Here is a 23,659-nt window from a genome sequence, read left to right on the forward strand (position 1 = left end):
GACCGGTTTGCGAGAAACTATTCATTTGCGGGCATTTGGGAGTCTCTGTGCACTTGCGGGATACTCCTAGTCTTAGCAACTGGATGAATGTAATGGAGGATTAAGCAAAATTGTTTCTACTCTATAACTAATGTTCTCAACTCACAGCAATAAAACTTTACAATGAGTGCAACAGTTTGTATTCTATAGTTTATTATTATAATTTTTCATTTTCCATGTCTGCAATTCCTGCATTTTGACATTTTTTTGCAGTCCACTTAGAATCCAACATGGAAATCAATGTTTTCTGTATTGGCATTGATTTGTTTTGAAATTTAAATGTCATTAACATGCCTGTGTTTTAATTTCTTTAATAAATATGCCTGTCAAGCCAGGATCTTGATGGTTTATTGTGGGTATGTTGTTTACATGAACAAATCTGTGTTACAAGTTAAACAAAAATTATATTTTGAATTTTAATTCTAATAAACAATTATATTTTGAAGTTAAATAGTTTTTGTCTTGCGTTTACATTAATTTTACATTTGAATAACCAAAATTACAAGTTTCAGTATTTTAAATTCGATTAATAGCGATTTAATTTTTTTAAATTTTTTTAATTTTTTTAAAAAGGTGTGATTAATTAGTTAATTTTTTAATCGATTGACAGCACTAATATATATATATATATATATATATATATATATATATATATATATATATATATATATATATATCTATCTATCTATCTATCTATCTATCTATCTATCTATCTATCTATCTATCTATCTATCTATCTATCTATCTATCTATCTATCTATCTATCTATCTATCTATCTATCTATCTATCTATCTATCTATCTATCTATCTATCTATCTATCTATCTATCTATCTATCTATCTATCTATCTATCTATCTATCTATCTATCTATCTATGTATGTATGTATGTATGTATGTATGTATGTATGTATGTATGTATGTATGTATGTATGTATGTATGTATGTATGTATGTATGTATGTATGTATGTATGTATGTATGTATGTATGTATGTATGTATGTATGTATGTATGTATGTATGTATGTATGTATGTATGTATGTATGTATGTATGTATGTATGTATGTATGTATGTATGTATGTATGTATATCTATCTGTATGTATATCTATCTTATCCCACAGTAAAACATAGACTATTAAAAAAACATAATAATAATCCAATAATAATAATAATAATAATAATCAAATCTGAGCTGTCAAATAAAGGAACCAACCATCATTATTTAAATACACATTGCAACATTACAAATTGTGAAGTTGAACAATTACATTACCCCTATGTTAAAAAAAAATTCAGATGAGGAGCTAGTAGCTGGGATGCACAAGAAAAGAAACCCAAAAGACACTCTGGCGACATCCTTTTTTTATTTACAATCTCTTCACTGCTGCCCGTCATAGCACAAATTTTCACGTGTGTTTTTATTTTAACCTGAAGTGGCAAAACCCAACTGGAGTCCGTCCACATGTTGTGTCTAAAAGCGTGTGAAAAGCGTGAGTGCGTGGCTTGGGTTTCCTTCACATTTTCAATGCGCTTTGTTCTCGCGCTCCTCTGGTGTCTCTTATAACTAAGCGACTATCAATTGTTTTTTCATCGAATGACAAACGAACAAACCATTGCTACGGTTCCGATATGTTGTATTTATGAAGAGAATGAAAAAGCACTGTAGTGCTTGAGTGCTCTGTGTTTGTCTGAGTCTGCTACTATTACCAAAATGTGTATACTGCATACAAAGTGTGAAGCAGATTGGTTAGTTCTACTTGCGTGAATTGCGGTGCACACTCATCATTCTGAAATGTTTTCAACTAGATGCGGCTGGAAAGTTAAAACTGTTTGCGTCGCACAAAGCTGTGTGCCTCGATTGGAAATAATCCTGAGCTTATTGGGATTCCTTTTAAGGCATGCTTAGCAGCCACATTTAAATAAAGCTATAGCGCTTCATACCAAAGTTTTAAAATCTTTATTGACCACGGTGTTTGGTCAATATTAACAATACCATTTTATTAGCCCAGCCCTACAAGTAGGGCATTTCTGAGAACTGCAGGAGTAGAGTAAAGCTTGTGGCACTTTTTTTTAGAAGATTTTCAGATGTTGTGATTGAAAATCAAGGTTATTTGAGCTAATATTGCATATATCATTTGAGTAGTCTACAGATTAATATAATCATCCGAAAAGATTTAATTTGTTATTTTATTAAAAAAATAAGGCTCTAAATGTGAGCATTTTCTCACTCTCTCGCTTTCTCACTCTAATTTTTCCTGAAGATTCTTTCAGTATGCACTTTTACTGAAAATATAAAAAAATTACATTTAGCTTATGCTACCGAACCTTTGTTTCTTTACCTTTATTTACTCCATATTTTCTTTGTTTGCATGAGATTTAACTTTTGTTTCCCTCTTTGACTTTGCAAGTTTTGCACAACATTCTTCACCAGATGTTTAAAAATAATCTAACCTCTGATTAGAGTCACCTCTTCCCTTTTAATTTCCTCATGAAACTATGCGAGAGGGAACTAAGGTTGAGCCAAGAGTGGCCTGTCGCAATCTAGTCGGCCGGACGATGTACCTGGCAAAGTCTGAGCGCAGAGATCTGGGTAGTGAATCATGCTGATAGTGCAGTTGGGTTTTCGTGGAGGCTGAACCTTAACTGGAATGCTGTCTTTGAGTTTCTCAATACAGAAACACATGAGCAGCAGTTTCACCTCTATCTGTTTCTCCTTTTACCTCATTTGAGGACAGCGGTGAAGAAAGTACAAGGATTGCAAAAGAAAAAACTGGAGGGAGGGTTAGGGAGGGTTGCTTAAGAAACTGTTTTAGAAAGACATGATACCTGTGGTTTAGATAACACGTCTGTAAGGGCTTGAATGTGAAGTGGAAAAATGAAGGAAATTAACAAAATTTTTGATTTTATTGATTAACTGTTAGCATAGAGAACTTGGAAGTGTGCTTGTGCATCTAATGAACCAAGAATTATTTCAGTTACTCCGTATAAGCTGTAGTTTTAATTGTAGTTTAATTGTAGAATTGTATGTCACCTGTAACACAATGTAAAAAAGGGTACATAACATATTTAACACAAAAATGATATCCTAACTATGATATAAAATATAAAAATATAAAATGTATTAATGTAGACGGAGCATGTAAAATGAAAATGATAATAGTAAATGCAATAAATGTTTATCTTTTGTTTTTAATAATAATAATAATAATAATAATAATAATATGCAATAAAATAGGCTTGTTTTTGTTCCAGACTTGGATGTAGATATTTGTTAAATTATTTAATTAAAATAAATTAACAATAGTTAATTCTGCTGTCGTACAAAGTCTATTTTGTTAGTGCTTTACAAATATTATGTGTACAGGGTTGCACATAACATTAATTACAGAACATATAACTTAAAACACTCACCAGATATGTGCATCATGTGTAAGATTATTTCAAAAGTGGTTTGGTAAAAGTAATGTGTTGAAATTGCTGTGTAAATATAGATCATTTATGTTATAATGTTTTTTTTTGTTTTGCAAGCAGCCAGCAGGTGCCAGTAGCCTTTAGATTTAGTGTACACTACAGTACCACAGATTGAATTAATTCGGTTAGGAGTTGAATAGCGGGGGACAAACAGTACGAGACATATACTGTACTTGTGTGAAAGATTCAATTGAGGTTAATTTAGTGTGTTTGTGGCATTGTTATAAGTAATCTACTCATCCAAATACTTTTAAATTTGCAATTGTGTGAACCCAGCATTAGACATTCAATCACGATTTTGTCAAGCAGCTGGGCTTTTATTTACAGAAAAGGACAAAAAGATTTCACACGATTTTAACTTCTTAATAGTGATGATGACAGCATATAGCATGGCCTTCCTATAAGCAACAGCACCAAGAAACATCACCAGGTATTTGTGAACTGGACCAAAAAAAGATGTACATCTGTAAAACCATCTAATATGTTATGATTTTAGCTTATGAAGTCATCATGTTACAGATAATTTGTGCACAATATATTTGTTTTATTAAAGTAATATGAGGCAGTTATTGATTCTCTTATTTGTACCATAAGGCACAGTCATTTGTATCTTGAATGTGCAAGGCTTCCCCTTTTATCAGCTTCCAGTTATTTTGAGCATTACATACTGGTAATACTTACTAGTTGTATTTTTTCTTTATTTTATTTCATTTTCATAATCATAAGCACACTGTATTGCATTACCAATAGTTTTCAAGGAAAACTCTTTAGTTCCACATTGCAAAAATAAGGTGGTTATCATCACACACTTTTCCCCTATCACGAGAATAATTAAGCATTTGTTCAAGTAAACAGATTTATAATTTATGAAGGTCATCTATCACAAGATGAGCATCATATTTTGGGGTCTTGGCATCCAAAAGCTTTAAAACCTCCACATACGTCAGCTCCTCCAAAACGTAAGCATGCAAGCATGCAAAATGCAGCATGTAACAGCGGTTGCAATCAATCAAGACGCATGAAGGGACTAAGTGAAAATAATCTTGGTCTTAGGAGTCGAATGAGATAATTTCAAGCTGAAAGGAGAGCGAAGGGCTGCCGTTACATGTTTGATTCATTTTAATTGTTTGCCCGGACCATCTGCGGTAATCTCACAGATCTGTAACTTATCCCAACATGTGACTGCACATTCTAGCTCTGCCACTCTCCAGCTGGTGAACTTCTTTCCACTGGTTTAGATGAAAATATGGGCCACCGTACTGCAAGTCAGCTATGCTGTTTTATCTTAGCATGCGGAAGAAGGATGCGTGTAATCAAATTTTAAATGAAATTTTGCATGTACATTTTCAAGTGAAAAGTCCGGCTCTTTGACACATGGCGTCTTTGAGGCGCTGGCTGACTTTTCCCCCCTTTTCTTCAGAAATACTTGAGCGACAGGACGGCGAGAGGTGATCACTCGGAGAGGAAGTAGGGAGTGAAGTGACTCGCTGCTTGATTGGCGGTTCAAAACACAAGCGGCAGACTTTCAAGCGTTCTCTAAAGATTCAATAATTAAAATCATTATTTATTCTTGTTTTTGCATGGCAGAGACATTATGCATTGTACATAAGAAAGGTCAGTCTCGCTGCGATGCTCCGTTTGTGCAAATTTTTTATTTCAGCCTCAATCAGAGTATGATTATTTCCATAAGAGAATACATTTGTGGATGGGTCTTGCTCAACACGAGCAGGTGGAGGTCTAGCCGGAGGCCTGCTGCCATACTGACCCCCAGTAGGGATTAACAGTGCACCTGCTTTACAGGAAATGGAGGGGGTGGATTTGAAATGCGAATGGGGGGAGAAGAGGCGAGCACCTGTGGACGTGGGTGACTCCGGAAGCAAAGGGAAACCCTTAGGATTAAACTCCATCTGCTGCTGGTTAAACTCAGCTCTGGCTGGAACTGCTACTAACTTTTGCTTTCGATGTCCAGCTTTGGTGAGAGGAGTTATGAGACACTGGCTTTATGCTGCGTGTTCACAGCACTGCTCTGATAATGATCTCATTTCAGATTTTGAAATACAACATTCATTTGAAATGTACAAACAAACAAACAAAGCTTTTTATAGACACGCTAGAAAGCTTAGTGTGACTTTACAATCAATCCTCATTCAGCAAATGTAATATAATAATATTAATAATAATAATAATGATAATGATAATAATATAAAAAATAATAGTTGTTGTTTTTGTTGTTATTATTATTATTAGACCAAATAATTCCTCACTCTAAACCAAAAAATAAAATAAAGAAAAATACTAACAACATGAAATAATTAGTTTGTTTTTGTTTTGTGTTTCAGAATTGCATCTAGATCTGAAATTGGTTACAGCGATGCATCATATAATAACAAATCCAAACTCCAATAACAAGGACATCTCTGGATTGAAATTCTGCTCATAAAATGATGGATCGAAGTTGTCAACCAGAGAATGTTGTTCTCTCTCCATATTTGGAGCATTGCCTATTCCTAACTGTCCCAAGTTGGACAGCTTAACGATGCTGTTACTCTTCAGTTGGATCTGAGTCTTATGGCCCAGCGCGAGTCCCAGCACGGCATTGTGGGTGTTGTCCCATTCTGCAAACATCATCCAATTCACCACTTTATACATTCCACAAAAATCTCTCAACAGCACACAATTACAGATTTGGAAGTAGTTTTATTTTTCATCTACTCGATTTTGTAGCTGGATGCCTTTGCAAAGCTCTTACAGAACAAGTCTGGGCTCAGTCCAGTTTGGAAATCTCGGATATCAGATGTCTCCTGCACATGTATCGCTGTTGTATAATCAAAGTCTGAAGCTGATAAAGGTAAAATGCAATACATTTTTGGCTGTGACCTGCCGGTCTTCGCAGATACCGTCTGGGTGTGCGCCATTTCCATCGCTCAGTGGGTTGTCTTTCTTTAGCCAAAGCAGTTGTAAAACCAAAGGAGTGTGCTATCAAATGAGCCTGACAGGGGCCTGATAAAAACAACTTTTTGCCAGGGAGAAAAACAGAGCCTTGGCTAAGCTCACATAACTAATGTAGGCCTTGCATCTTACGCTCCAGGATTTTAGACTTCTCGCTGCTACCCTTGGCAGATGCATCACTCGCGTTCACATAGGCAAAGGACCTCCGAAAGAGCACCAGAAATGTCTGCCAAACTGCTCACAGCTCAGTTTAAGGAAAACAGTCCAAAACTGCACTGAAACTCATTTCTTCCCACTGGGCTGTTAGTCAGGACCTGAAGTTATGTCAACTTTCGGAAGATTTTTGAGAAGGAAAAAAACTGCCACTAATGTCTCTGGCCAGCGTTTGCTCTAACTTCATGTATTTTCATAGGACTTGAGTTTGAGGCCGGCAGCCTCCTTCTAGTCTGGACCGTGACTCTTGTAAACAAAGAGATGGGGGATTGAATTAAGTCCTGAAAATATGTGTTTGCTATATTAACAATTTACTGCTAACATAACAAACAAGAGCATTTGTTGGTCATCTGAGAAATGCAAATCTGTTAAAAATTGTAAGGAAAATGTTTGTGCAATTCACAAGGCATTCAAAAGTTAATGGAAACTGCATTTTTTTTTACACTCGAAGGCATTTCAGAAGTCGGATGACATTATGCAGCATTCAAAATGAAAGTAAACACCTAAATCCCTTCAGGAAGAGCCCTCCCACAAGTCCATTGGTAACTACATGGAAGTAAATTTATCACTTGTCAGCTCTCTAGAGAAGCTTTTGAGAACAGTGGCACAGTAAGTCATACAGATGGTGGCATAAAAACCTGATTTGGTAGCACTACAATTTTTTAAGTCTGCATGAACTTGAGCCTTGCTGAGACTTCTGTTTCAGTATGTTGATGTACTTCCAACTGAAGTGTAATAATGAGTAGGGGGCATGGCATCCTTTTCTTTTTGGGAATCATTTCCTTGTAACAAACAGCATGTAAATGTTTTGGCTGAAGTCTTTAAAGTGACGTTAATGAAGGACCACTACCCCAAACGTGGAAGTAAATGGTCAGACTTTGATAGAAGATTACCAAACTATTTTTTTTTCAAAGAATTAAGTTTACAGATTAATTGTTCACTTAAAGAATAACAATGTGCGCTAGCAAGAAAAACATTGTAACATTTTAATTTCACACAGACTTTAATATTAATATTGTTGCAAGGTTTGTCTCTGAGAAAGCCACACTTGGGAGAGGCATGAGTTTAGAGTAGTGAGTTTAAGTTATGATTTATGAGTAGGGCCAGACAGAATCAGATTTAGATTTTGGATGTATCGTAACTATAAATGTAATATATTAAATAAAAAAAAAAACCTTTTTACTTTTATTTATTGTTTACAATGCAAATCCAAATAGAGTCACTTTTTTGGTAATCAAAGCAAGTGTCTCATATAAAATATCTACTAAAAGACAGAAAATATTACTTTACAAACTGTATTGTAAATAAATTAGATGAACATTTTCATATTAGTCAATTTACACACATTTACTCAAGTAAATAAATAGAATTGATGGACTAAAAATCTGTAAATTTCTACGTGCACAGATTCCATGTGGGCCTAGTTATGTTAGATGTAAATGCACTTTCATTAACAGAGTCATATCATCCTGCAGCCCAATACCGGTTACTAACTGAAGCTAAGCAGTGCTGAGCCTGGTCATCACCTGGATGGGAGACCACATGGGAAAAATTTCAAACACATTAGAAAACGCCCCTGGAGTTTGACGTCATCCAAACCTGACACTTTCACTATCACACGCTCTGAAGTGATTCCTCACAGCAAATATAAACAAGCTGTAGTGGCAATTTTGCACATGTCGTCTCAATAATAAAACCAGCAAGAAAAAAACAGTTTTGAGATTTCCCCGCAGTCATTTCAATTGTTGCATGAATAGCATCATCAAATTCAGAGCTTCTATTGGTTCTTGAATTGATGCTCATCACAGCTGTTGTCACACTGCAGGAAAGTGTCTGAAATCTTCTGACACTGCCAGAACTACATCGGAGGAAAAATCTGATCGCAACATGCACTAAGCAACTGTCTGTGAGCATGTTAAACCAATGATCAAAGATCACAGATTTTAGCCTAGGATTTCAGGAATCTTTTAGTATTTCCCCAATTTTCAAAATAAAAATTTCAGATGGTTTACAATGTACTCAATCTACAGATTTTTCCATTTACACACATTTTTATCATCACGTGATCTCTTATAATAAAATCACATTACTTTTTTTTTTAATGCCCATACTGGAATTTGTGCGGTAAAAGTGTTTCCTTCGTAGTTTATGCGCATCTTTTCTAATCGAATATAAAGTCTTTCTTACTCAGTTATGCGCATATGTTTATGCACATATTCAAAATGTTTGCGCATCCTGGCGCTTCCATTTATCGTTTTTTTATGTGCATATAGTAAATGTGCTAAATCCGTCTTTCGGATGAGATGTTAACAGAAGCCCTGACTCTCTGTGGTCATTAAAAATCCTTTGGCACTTCTCGTAAAAAGTAGGGGTGTAACCCCGGTGTCCTGGCCAAATTCCCTCCATTGCCCCTTACCCCTTATTGCCTCCCAATCATCCCCATACACCAAATTAGATCTATCTCTGTCTCTCCATTTCACCTAGTGCTAGTGTGTGGCGAGTGCACTGGTGCCATTGTCCTTTGGCTGCCATCGCATCATCTAAGTGTATGCTGTACACTGGTGGTGGTGTGGAAAGAGAACCTCCCCCCGATTGAGAAGTGTTTTGGGTGCATGGTCACACAAGACATATGCGCTATATAAATACAAATTACATTACAACAAAAATGGTATTGTGTAAAAATCTTACGTGTAAGAAGAACACCATAACCACAAATAAAACAACTCCACTATCATAGGATAAATGCAGACTGTAAATTATTGTATTGAATAATAGGATATAAATGACAAACTGTTGGTCGTTTTAAGCACATTTTTTATATTTGTCGAAAGTATATCTTTCTTGTGGTCTCTTCTCCACATGCTGAGCACTGTTGAGACTATTAGGGAATCCACACTTGCCTAATTTCTCTTGTTTCTCCTGTGGCAATGAGTTTTTGTTGCTAACTCTAAACTTATGTTTTGCAATGAGCAGCTAAGGCTTTGGAGGATATTCTTAAGAAACTAGTCCTAAAAAACTTGACATATTTTATAAAAACAACATGTTAAAGAGGGCTTTAAACCTTAGGTGGGCTAATTGACTTGGGTCTATTGAATTATTAGAAAATAAGGTGGCTGTGTATTCTATTCTGATTTAAAAATGGCCTGGCGTAAATTATTTCTTACACGTCTGAATCCATCTGCAAAACTCACCATGTCCACTTTAAACACTGCAGGTGGTAGCAGAGAGGGACCACACACATAAAGCTCACTTCAAACCTGTAAATGTATAACTAGCTCCAACATAACACAGTATTAACAACAGTAATAATATGATATTCCCATTCTTGCTGCCTGTCACCGTCATAGTAACATTTCAGGTAAAAATAATGAGAAAATGACTTTGTCTTTCATTTCTCTGTTCACTATCAATCTGAGTAGGGCATTTTAATGCTCGCTTCCCATTGGAATTTGCCCGATCTGATCTATTTTTCTGGTAATGAGTAAATGAAGATGTTTGTTTTTGAGAACAATTGAGCCGATTCACCCGCTCTATCTGTGTGTTTGACACTCGGCATGGAAGATGTATCCTCTCTTTCTTTTTAACCATTTCACCAGATGCAGCGTGGGCTTTTAAGATTCGCAAGTATTCCCTCCAGAATTCATTAATCATTTAATCCCGGTATCGGCGCCTCTCCTGTACGAACATCTTGCTTTAGGTACTTTTATTCCTTGTAATAAAACTTTAATGCGGTATCCTCTATATATTCAAGTTCAGGCATCAATATTTCCTTCTTTAAATACTTAATGCCCAGCCTGCTTCATAGCTTTCAACTTTTAAACATGAAGAGCGCAAAAGTCGGAGCCTCAGATGTCTAACTCACTGAAATACTTTCATGCTAAAGATCAGATATTGAGTATAATCATATGTATAATCACATATCTGCTGCAAAAAATAGCCCCTGCACCTGCAGGCTGAGGATTCACATTGACAGGATCTGCTGGTTCTGGAGGTATTTGGCAGCATGTTTGCGGATGTGGCCCGTGGCATTCGACATGATGTTCTTATAGGTTTGCTGTGAAGATAGTCCATCATTCAAGAGCGCAAAGGGCCCTGCAGGGACTCACCCCGAGCAAGCTTACAATCCATTTATGCATGTGAGAACAGTTTTAACTGTGGGCTTGTTGGTTCTTTTTCTTTCTCTCTTTTTCTCTTTTTCTTGTGTGAGCTGATTCTTGTTTTCAGAAGTTATTTACAACATGATGATGATTAGGCTGGAACCTCACACATAGGTAAAAATTCAGAAATGACACAAAACAGACCCCCTAAAGCCACTTTTGCCTACAGAATGCATGCATTAAGAAGAGCCCCTGTGTACAGTGAAGAATATGATGCATTGTTGTAATCATGCATTGCAATATGCTATGTGTGAATGTTGTTTGTAGTTTTCCCACAATTTTTTTATTGCATGAATGTCATAATCAAATTAACTATTCAATTATAAGATTAATAATAATAATAATAATAATAATAATAATAATAAAAGTAATAATAATTACCATTAACTGTCTGTATATTTCTAAAAAAAAATAGGAAAAGAAAACAAAAACTACATATTCATTTTAACTAGTGCTGGGCAAAGATTAATCGCGATTAAATCACATCCAAAGTAAACGTTTGTTTTGAAATGTTATATTCATTCATTTTCTTTCGGCTTAAGCCTGCTTTATACTTCTGCGTTAAGTGATCGGCGTGACCCACGGCGCATGTAACGTGCGTAGCTGTGTATTTATACTTCTGCGCGCTGTTTCCGTTGTTCTGCTATAACACTTCTGAAACACTAGTTGGCAGAGAGGTGTTAATGTTCCTCTATGTCAAGTTTCTTTGCTGGTGTTTTGTTTTTTCCTGAATGCTTCCTTAATGTACAAGTGGCTCAAACTCGCTCATTTTGAGGCAGGAACCAGCAGACATGCAACAACTTTAACCATGAGGTAAACCCAAAACAAAACTTTCCATCCGGATCTCCTTCACGGGACTCCGAACAATCGCTCCATCTGGCTTGCGCAGCTCTCAGTCCCACCCAGACTCGTCAGCGCTACCAAGCTGACCAATTACAGAGCTTGTGACAAAAAAAAAAGTGTTTTTGTCATTATTACGAATTTTTACAACAAACAAGCATATGTTTTAATATATTTATAACCGCATTCATGATTTACCATCTTGCTTTAAAAAAACACACCTAAAATAAAAACCGCTAAATTTCGCAATCTCTAATCTATAATCATAACTCCTGTATGGCAGTCCCACAACATTCTGACACTCGATGACACTCAAATACCCTGTTAGTAATGTCTAGAGGCTGGGAATGACCTTTTTACAGTGTCTGCTATAATGTTAACGTTTTTTTTTGGTGTTTATATCAAGTGTGCCGCAAGCCTGCGTTTGAGTGAAGGTCTCGGCCGTTAGATCGCCCCCTGGGGGCTGGCTGCAGTACAAGTCATAAAGCCCGCCTCCTCCGTGTTAATGAAGGAGACTTGAGCCCAAATAAAAAAATTAATTACACTTGCAATAAAATGTCCCGAAAGATGGTTCTGGTCGATTAAGGCACTGATTATTGTGCTGAAATAGGTGCAGATCCTCATTTTTGTAAACAGTTTGTTTTTAGCAGTAATTTAATGCTGGGCGTGTCATCGTGATTGACAGCTGTGATTGACAGTTTCTCAAAGCGCGGCGTCTGAGCTTCGGCAGAAGACTGAAGTGTTATTACTCGATTTCTGTGATATTTTACTATGACAAAATGAGTTCAGCAGTAAACTACAGTTTCTGACATACATGATCTGGTGGAACACTGTTTATTCGCTAAGGTCAGAGCTTTTTTCGGGCTTTATTAGTTTGCTAATACACGCCTAGCCACCCAGATAGCAAAATACACTGGGGCCAGTTCTTGCCTGCCGGAGACTTACCCCTCAGACTGACTACCTCTGCTGGACCTACTCCGGATGCCTGGACTCACTGCCCGATTCCAGCCTGAGTCAATTGAGCCAGATGCGGCGGCCGAGCGAGCAGGCGCTGCCGCATGCGAGCCGGAATCAGCCCGCGATGCCGCGAGTAGGTTATGTGCGCTGCTGCCTGGAGCTGGCGTGATTGCATCTTCATTATATAAAACCCTCACATTTGTTAACGTTATTACAACCATTTTTGTTGATATAACAACAAACGCATGCTACTATGTGAACGCAAAGTATATCACTGAGTTTAACCTTTGAATAAAGATGCAAACAGCATACATAGCAATTATTTAAATAAATTATCTGCATTTTAAGTTTTGGCATGTTATTAAGTAATCTACTGAATTTGCTGTTATAAATCATTATAAGGTTCTTGAAATCGAATCTTATATAATCTAATAGAGCTGTAAATGTTAGATATTATTTATTTACATCATTTACTGTTGGCGTTTTATTTGAACACTCCAGCTAACATTAAAATGAATGTAAATTCCTCATTGCCAGATATAATGAAGGCATCGAATAAATCAAATGAAAACGGAGGCAAAAAATTAAATAAATAAACAATTCAAGCGAAAATGAATAAACAATATACTAGTGATGTTGCAGCAGATAGACGTTGTATTAATAGTGCAAAGTTTTTTTGCACAAATTGACAAATTGCAGGGTTGGGATGTGTAAATATCCTGTTGATATTTAGTAATCTTGCTGTATTTATCTTCTAAACGCACGATTGTTCCCGCATGGTAAATCGTTATGGTGTGTAGGCTATATTTTGGGTTCTGTTGATGGCTAATTAAAAATAAAAACCTTTCTAAAAATGTATGTGTTGTTTATATGTTATTGTTCATATTTTACAAGTGTTATTTCTACCCCTATGAAGATAACAAATACCAACAACAAATATAACAATAAGAGAATATATTATTTGTGCTCATATTCAGGCTAGAGTGTATTAAAGATCGTTTATTTCTTCAGTCCACCATGTATTGCTTTTATTAAAGTTTAACAGCTTACATCACACCATTTTTAAACCGTATATTATTGTGTTTTTTAATGTAAGTGCTTCTATTTACATCAGTGAGCGTTTGTTATAGTGCAGACACCGGCAGTCGAGTGAGAAGTTCGGGGGGCGTGGTTGATTTTACATAAAGCGTTTGGTTGGAAGCTCGACTCCGCTCATTTTCGCGGCTCCTCCTCTGGCTCCATCAGACAGTCCTTCTGCGCATGTCAAGGCTCCAATTTCAGCAGTCTTTTGCGACAGTTTGTTTCCATCAAGCAGGCGTTTTGCCCTCAAGGCGTTCAATGGGAAAAGGGGCTGTCGCGTCATCCATATTTTTTACAGTCATTGGTTTATATAAATAAATATGGCCACTGTGTACTCTAAATGCGCAGTATAGTTACGATCTTATTGCCACATTATATCGTTATGATAACATAATGCCTTCAAGGATTTCCTAAAGATAAAAAAATAGCACAACTGGAATAACTACAACAGTCATAAATCGTCTGATCTCATATGAAGCAAGAGATCGTGATGACACATGATGACGTGTGCAGGTGCTGTGGTGCTGTCCAAATTCTTAAATGAGTAGGGTTTTGGGATTGGGCCTTGGTCACATTTACAAATATCTAATTAATTTTATAAAACTATTAAAATGAGCATATTTGTCAATATGCTACAGTAGATAAATAAGTAATAGTTTAACTAATAGCATTTTTTTCCTATAGATTGCGACACATGAGGTCTTATTACGTTATATTTAAGACACAGCAATATGCGTGCCTTTATGGCACTCATGTACATTCAAATTATATACAGGCACGAATAAACATGGAGGATGATCTCAGAGTGGCGTTACCCAAAGTTAAACAAAGAATAGACCAGGACCTATTGGTGACTGTAAGCCATTTTGTGAGCTAAGCTTTGTATATTAATAACCACCTCGGAGGATATTGGGGTCGTGAGTCACTGGCATTGTTATTTTGGGGGTCACGGGCTGAAAAGTTTGGCAATCCCTGCATTAAATATTGCTAACTAATTGAATTTGTATTTATTTATTAAGAAATGTGTTTGTAACTTGCATTTATGTTCCATACATGTGATATTCTCTTTCTTTTTTTCCTAATTATTTTTGTCTAACCATTAAAATAAATTAAAATTCATGGGAATACTTGGGTTTTACTACATTTAACCACTATTAATGAACAACTATGGCTTTACAATCAAGGTTTGGTCTAAGATTTTTTAACGTGGATATTAACAGTATTTACCAATGCTAATATAGAATGTACAGGTAACTCGTAATAATCACCATACAGTTCAATTGACATTATTATTTTACAGTGATTTTATCTCATCCAGTCACATTCTATAACAGCAGATTGAATGAGTTTCCCCACAGCAAACCCTTGTGTATGAGTGTTTGCTAGGTAATCGTGCCTAATCACGAATCACAAATGACATAATTAGCAGACCTGCAGTGAGCTCAGTGCAGGCCGTGAGCAGAGTATTATCACTCATTAACAAATTACACCTTGCATTTGCACCACATACATTCATGCCTTGCATGTAATTGCACAGGACACACCACCATTTGCCCCATGTTTGGCTGGGCGGGTAAAAGTTACAGAGCGTGTAATTTGCTGCTCAACAACAAATTACATAACCACTTATCCACTCCAGCGTCGCTCCAACACAGACAGGTAGAGCCTGCAGCCTGCCGGCGCTGGGAAGCTCTTTTTTTTCCCCCTCACTAAAGCAAAGACATTGTGGATGACACGTTTCACCTGGCACGCGTCAGAGTCTGGCAGACAGCCGTGGCCAGTACACCTGAGGCCAGCGCTCTGTCTCTCGCTCTCTCTGGCTCACTCTGCGTTTGATCTAATGTGACATCTTGAGGGAATACCCAGCATGCTGTTATGTCTGCTCTATTACCGGCTCAGTGCCTCAGGTTTACCTCTGCGACTCTCTCTGTGTGTGTTGTTTTTGATCTACCTCTGAGAACTGACAGTGCAGAACTGGCGCTCTGTGTGTAGTTAGAGGTTCATTTGTATTTTTTTAGTTTTTTATATACACGGATTTTTCTATTTTAATTTATCGTTAAATTATTTAACAAATTAGATAATTAATTAATTGTATTTTTTAGGGATGTAACGGTATCAAAATTTCACGATACCTCGGTATGAATGGCACGGTACGGTATTTATTGAATCATTTTAAGGAAAAACAAAACTATTGAAACGACTCAAAAAAAAAAAGTGCTAGAATGTTCAGGTTACCTCAACACTGAACATATCAATGACATACAAATTATCTATCTGTAAATAAAAAAAAAATTAAACCATGTAAAAAAAAAAAAAAAAAAACACTACTCGAAAGGACAAGCCTTGAGTGAGATAGAGGTCTCTCGGTGGTACAAGTCAATGTCTCCATCAATCTGAGCAGTGTGCTGTGTTCTGCTCTCCCCTTGACTAAAAGAATCCCTATCATGTTAGTCTTATTCCCCGACTTGTATTTCAGCACAGTCTGGCAGTGCCTGCATACCCTTTTTTCTGTCACCTTTTCTTCTTTCTTGTTTCTTTTCAGAGAGAAACTGAAATGCTTCCACACATCTGATTTAAAACCCGCTTTAGGTTCGACCATTTTTAGCTCTTTTTCTTTGGCGCTGCTAGCAGCAACCTCTATTTCTGCATTACTGGATCTGTAGCGACAACAGACCGCAAAGGATGATGGCCACGCCTGGGCTGATGAAAATTGTAGTTTCCGCTACCCCCATTCGCTCCATTCGCCTGAGCAAACTTTTCACCAAAAGACCTATGATTTTATTGGGTCACAACCACGGTAATATTGAAAGAAATTGCTATTGCGTTATGACGGTGTTTACAATATTGTTACATCCCTAATATTTATTATGCACGATGTGGTGGCACAGTGGGTAGCACAGTCGCCTCACAGCAAGAAGGTTGCTGGTTTGAGCCTCGACTGGGTCAGTTGGTATTTCTGTGTGGAGTTTGCATGGTTTTCCTGTGATCGTGCGGGTTTCCTCCGGGTGCTCTGGTTTCCCCCCTGTTAGGTCCCATGTGGGACCTGTTTGTATGTGTGTGTTTTTTGTGTGATTTTTGCAGAGCCTGCATGCATGATTGCAGATTGGTGGGTGGGTCATCCCACCTGAGACTCATCGTGGGGTGTTTATAAGGAGTCCGGCATTCTGTCTGGGAGAGCTCGATTAGCCGGACGTCTCTGCTTGGCGCTTTTGATTTATTTTTGTGTTTGGATCATGAGCTCAGTATACTTCCATACACATGCTTTTCACTACTGACTTTCACCTATACTGACTTTGATTGCGTTAAATACTTTTGTTAATTATATGTTTTGTTAATAAATCATTTCTCTTTTCAATTTACCTGGTCCGTATTGTCTCTCTAATGTTGCAACTTTGAGCCGGTTGTAACACCCCCACAAGTCCAAAGACATGCACTATAGGTCAATTGGGGATTCTAAAAAATGGACCGTAGTGTATATGTGTGAGTGAGTGTGTATGGAAGCACCTGGAAGGGCATCCGTTGCTTAAAACATATGCTGGATAAGTTGATGGTTCATTCCGCTGTGGTGACCCCAGATTAATGAAAGGACTAAGCCGAAAAAAAAATATATGAATGTATTTATCAAAGTTTTTTATTTATTGTATTTATCATTTAATTAATTTATTGATTTATTTCTTTTATTTATGTATTGTTTTTATCATTAACTGTATTTATTTTTGTATTTATCATTAAATGTATTTTTATTTTTGCATTTATCGTTAAAATGTATTTATTTATTGTATGTATTATTAAATTTATTGATTGGATTTATTTCTTTATTTATTAAATCAATGTAAAATGTCCCCAGTCTAGACTTATGCATTTAATCATTTTCCTTTAGCTCAGTCCCTTATTTATCAGAGGTCACCACAGCAGAATGAACCGCCAACTATTCCAGCACATGTTTTAGGCAGCATATACCCTTCCAGCCGCAACCTAGTACTGAGAAACGCCCATATACTCTTACATTCACACACACTATGGCCAATTTTGTTTACCCAATTCAGCTGTACTGCATGTCTTTGCACTGTGAGGGGAAAGCAGAGCACCCAGAGGATACAAACGCAAACACAAACTGCCAACTGTCCTAGCCGGGACTTGAAACAGTGACCTTGCTGTAAGGAGACAGTGCTAACCACTGAACCATCTAAGCTTATACAGGATATTATAATTTTTTTTTTTAATCAATGAAAAGGGATAACTGCCCCCACTGTCACAATTCTTAGTACAGTACATGTACTGTAAGTCAGAAAAGTTGTAAACTCAATTCGGAAAAGAAAAATCCAATACTATATGCACTGAAAAGAAGTCTTAAAATATAAATAGAAATAAAAATTGAAGGACGCAACATAGCAATTTCACAATTATGAGTTTAAATTGTTATTTCTAATTATGAGAAATAACTTTTGTAAAATATCAGGAGAGAAGACCATGAGTTTTGCAGCTAATATAATTGCAATTTTTTTGATGCCAATCCGGAGCTATTTTGTTTTTGAGTGATAAAAGGTTGACTATTTCTGCTATTTACTTACTAATAAATTAAGACCATAGGCCAGGCACTATAATTTCATTTACATTCTATAGTGTTTTGTTTTTTCATGTAGTTGAAACAAGCTAAATCAATATTGCTCTTTAGAATAAACATTTCAAGAAGTTTAAAAGAGGATCCCCCCCCCTCCAAAATGCTTAAATTTTCCTTGTTTGTAAGAGCAGATTTATTCACTTGAGTCATAGATTTTAAATGCTGCTTTTGTACCAAATCACAATTACAATCACCTTTTGACATCACTAGTTTCAAATCACATCATTATTTAACCAATTTAACTGATTGCTAGTCCTAAACTTTTTTTGGAATGCGACGCAGGTCTGAATGGCAAGGAAGGATGTATATTTACAAATGAAATGAAGTTGAATTATTTAGTTTATATTATCTGCAATTAAATACAAGTCAAAGTAAATTTGGAAAATAACTTTTTTTGGATTAGTTTTTTCCATACTGTCCCAGCTTTTTCTGATTTGGGGTTGCACATACTAATAAACCATAGGTGTGACACCATAATAGCATTGATTCTTATATATTTTTGTATTAATTTTTAGTAGAAACAAGCAAAATAAATATTCATAATTACAAGAAATATTTCAATAGGTTTGCAACAGAATTTATACAAAATGCAAAATTTGTGCTTAGTTTGTGAGATCAGATTTATTGACTCAGGTCATGTAAATAATGCTGCGGTCACACTAGAGTTTGTACGCACGAAATCCTGATGTATGGCGCTGTGAAAAGGGGCGGTATTGAACAAGATGATTAGACATTAAAAAAAGTGAGCGATTAGTCCATGTTTAAAATTTCTGTCCAGAAAGGTCATGTTTTGATCTTTAATTGGTCTCACACAATCATGTGATGCGATTTTGCTGGTCAGAGTTCACCAAGCTTCAACTTTCTAATGCAGTGAACTGCAAAACTTGTCACACGACCTTGCGTTTCCAGTCTGACGTATTCAAGTGCGTGTGAATGGAAATCTAAGAGGAGAAAAGTCCAGAGTGACCGCAGCTTATTACATTAATTGTTGTTGTTGTTGTTATTATTCAAATTTTTCTCATTTTATAAATAATCAGATTTCAGAGAAAAAGTCATATGATGTAACTTTAAGAGTTTGGAACAAGCTTCAAGAGATAATAAAAGTGTTTTTTTATTTAGCATTAGAACAAAAATATGATGTAAAATATAATTACTGCATTATATATATATATATATATATATATATATATATATATATATATATATATATATATATATATATATATATATATATATATATATATATATAAATATATTAGAGCTTATATATTAGAGCTGCACAATTAATTGTTAAAAGATCGCAATCTCGATTCGACCCCCTAGACCAGGGGTCACCAATCCTGGTCCTGGAGGGCCGTTGTCCCTGCAGGGTTTAGTTCCAACTTGGCTCAACACACCTGCCTGGATGTTTTAAGTATACCAAGTAAGAGCTTGATTAGCTTGTTCAGGTGTGTTTGATTAGGGTTGGAGGTAAAATCTGCAGGACACCGGCCCTCCAGGAACAAGTTTGGTGACCACTGCCCTAGACAATCTTAATCCAGCATTTCTGCGATTCTGCCAATCATACTTTCAAGTTCAGGAGAGAAGAAAAGGCGGCTGCACGAGTCTTTTCATTGTTTCACACACGTTTCTCAGTGACATTGACACCTCCAAATGATGTTAAATGAGTCACATAATGTATTTATAAGGTATAATTTACCTAAAAATGTCATTTTTGTCTTAATATAATGATGTTTTTGCGATCGGGAAATCACACGTGACGTGTGCTGCTGACCGTGAGCTGTTATCACAGAGAGGGCACACGCGGAACCTGCATACAGTATGTTGCCAGTAACAGGTAATACAGTTGTAAATAATATTCAGTTTGTGGCACAGAGTGATCGTTTGGGAGCTGCGCACGAAGTATGAACAAGCACTTAGCAGTCAGAATGAAACCGAAAGTGTGCACTTCATTTAAATGATCATATCGCATTTTATCGCATTTTAGAGTTATGATTATGACAAGCATTTGATATGTTTTTTCTTTCATAGCAAACCCACAATTGTGCATGAAAATAAACGTTTACAATGTTAGTATAAGTACTCTAGCCTATATATTGTTGAATATAATCTGATAATGGCAAATGTCTGATTTTACCAGTGAATAAAATTGTCTAATATGACAGATTGCAAGCATATATCTCAAACATAATAATTCAACATCAGAATTATTATAAGTAGAATAGAATTATTTATAGAAACCAGTAGACCTACACATAATATTATTATCGAGGTTGTGCCATTTTTTTACCATACCTTTATTTTACATCTACAGAATCATGAGAAAATCGTGATCTTTATTTTAAGGAAAAAAATTGCGATTCTTATTTTAGCCAGAATCGTGAAGCTCTAATATATATATCACACGAATTCATATGAAATAGTCACTAAATAAAAAAAGTTATAAATTGCCTTGAAATAGCATTCATATTTTGGTTTTTAAATGAGGACTTTAAATGAGGATTTCACATACACAACAAGCACATACATATTGAGATATGCTTGGCTAGAGTAAGAAAAGAAAGGTCACATGTGCAACTGCTGTTATCATATTCCCTGTGTAAACTTGGAGACACATCACACAGTGACCCAGACAAAACATAGCTCTTCTTTGCACACTCTGAGGTCCTGTACCTCCAGACCCTCTCAAGAGAAATGCTTCCAACCTTTCCAGTTTTGTGCCGATGGTTCTGGCTGTTTGGCTCTTGTGTGTGTGTCCACAGGTTGTGATATTCTCCCGTCATCATTTCCCAACTTCCTTTTGAGGCTAAATCTATTGGATTGGCTGATGGCTAATTACTCAGATCTTCAGACTGGCAACAGATTAGAGAGACTGTGATAAAGGAAGTTTGAATTAAAACAAGAGTAGTCAGATCATTGGCAAGACAAATGATAGACGATATCTTATATTTTGAAGTGTTTACAAAAGAAAATGAAAAAAAGATGGCAATACATATTTTCATTAAGGTTATTTGACTACACAAAGTAGCCATACTTTAAAAGAATAAACATTGATTACTTATTTACTGATAATAGTAAAATGAAAATAATTACAAAAATATCAAGAATGTACTAACATGTAAAAGTTTTATTGATTTGATTGATTGATTGATTGATTGATTGATTGATTGATTGATTTGTTTATTCCAGACCAAAGTTATATATAAAATTGACCAATAGTGACAGTAAGTACATTTATACTGTTATAAATGATTATAAATATAAGATCTTATGATCTTACAATTGACCAAAGATGAATAAATACATATAAAAAGCAAATGTTGAAGATAAGAAATGTTGCTTAAATAGCAAATCAGTTTATTACAATAGAACATGATTTTTTTAAAATACTACTGTTTTCAAATACAGCGGGTAAAATAAGTATCGAACATGCCATTTTTCCCCTTGGAATAATATTACTGAAGGAGCTGCTGAAATAGAATGAAAACCAATTTTTTATTCAAACAAATCGATGTAAGCTTCACACTCCACTTAATCGATAAAATGAATTCATTGCCCAGCCCTAACCGAAACATATTTAATACTTTCAGTATAATTATTTTTTGGTGATGGCAGCCTAAAGACACCTCGCATATGGAAAATGAAGTCACATGAATTGTTCAGGTGTGAATTTTTCACAGATTTGGCAAACCTGTGTAAAAATCTTGATGGTTCTGTGGGTCCGTCAAATCAGATATTAAATTAGTATTTTCTATTAGATTCGAGTCAGGTGATTGACTGGGCCATTCCACAGCTTGATTTTTTTTTTTCTCTGAAAGCATTTGAGAGTTCCTTGGCTGTTTTTTGGATCATTGTCTTTCTGAAATGTCCACCCCAGTTTCATCTTCATCATCCTGATAATGTAGATGTTGGACTGAAGCAGAAAATAATAATTTAGATTGAGGACGGGCAGAGGGTTGCTGAAGAACTACTGAGAGATTTCAGCTGCTGTCTGGGCTTTCACTGCCTTTTTACACCTCTCTTTCTTCATATGTTCATTACTTTTTCTCTGTGTCATTTAATTTTGTTACACATATTTGTAAGTCGCTTTGGATAAAAGCATCTGCTAAATGACTAAATGTAAATGTAACTTAATTTGTAAACTAATTAGATTTGTTTTCTTTTCATATATGAATTTCTTTGGTTGTTACCAACATCTGGTGAAAATTTCAAGTCAACAGCACCTTTAAAAATATGTTTTCTGAGAATGGTGACGTGTTTAATACTTATTTTTCTTGCTGTATGTGTTGAATGTTTTAATAAACTTGAATGTTTTTTGTTTGTTTGTTTATCTGTTTTACAAGAAAATGGGGGTTCATTCTTTCTACTAGACAGTTTTAAGTAATAATTTGTGAAATTTCAGTGAAAATTGATTTCTACATCAGCAATGCTGACCATAAGAGACCAATGCTGAACAGTAATACGTACAAATTCATCAAAAATAGCTGCATTGTCAACAGAGAAACACTTGAACTCTTCAGCAGTTAAAATATTTTCAATAAAATAAATGCAGGTTATTTCTAACCCAATCCCAATTTGAGCTCCTTTTTATTGTTCCCATAGCTTGACTAAACGTGTCTTCCTCAGTAAGGATGGACATTTTACATCGCTGTTATCATTTAACACACAGTACCATCCCAAATTATTTTATTTCAAAGAGAATGTAATGGCACAGATTTAAAGGAGCGTCATCTTCCTGCAGAGAAAAGTCCATATGTTTCAGCACAGGTCTCCATAACCTCATTTGTAGCTTCTTGTCCTGTTCCTTCATGAATAATTCAAGCACGCCGATAGCAAGTGTGCTGTGCGTGTCTCTCTGTGTGTTGTATGCGTAGAGGAAACGCTCTGTCTGAGGAGCCCTTGCCCCAACTTAGAGACCTCCAACTGTGCTGCCGAGCATCTCGCTATCGCTGCAGATGAAAGTCTAGAGGCCTGTGTGTGTGTGCGTGTGTGTTTATGTGTGTGTGAGTGATCTGACATTGAAGATATACTCTTGCCTTGAGCAAAGTTCTTCCCCTCTTCTCGAATGCAACCAAATCCTCACGAGAACGTCATATTCAAATAATGAATACAAACACAATTGCGCTTGGCAGATCGCATAAACAAAGTCAGAAAACAATCAATAATTGATCTCGCAATTATATCTTGACTTATGACAATAGGAATAATCAAGTCGGGATGGAGAACGAGGTTGGCGGTTGGAGTCAAAGCCAAACGTGTTTAAAGGTGTTAGATGTTAGGTAGAGAGGTCAAATACTCCAACTTTTTTTCTGACCTGAACACTTTCCTTG

At 35.9% G+C, this 23,659-nt stretch overlaps 1 protein-coding gene across 12 annotated transcripts in view; it reads left to right on the forward strand.

The window, feature by feature from the left end:
- zeb2a (zinc finger E-box binding homeobox 2a) overlaps positions 1-23,659 on the forward strand; it is a 271,323-nt gene that overhangs the window by 23,720 nt on the left and 223,944 nt on the right. The gene's annotated exons all lie outside the window — the stretch shown is intronic.

This window comes from Danio rerio, chromosome 9, assembly GCF_049306965.1.
Source record: "Danio rerio strain Tuebingen ecotype United States chromosome 9, GRCz12tu, whole genome shotgun sequence".
Lineage (NCBI taxonomy): Eukaryota > Metazoa > Chordata > Actinopteri > Cypriniformes > Danionidae > Danio > Danio rerio.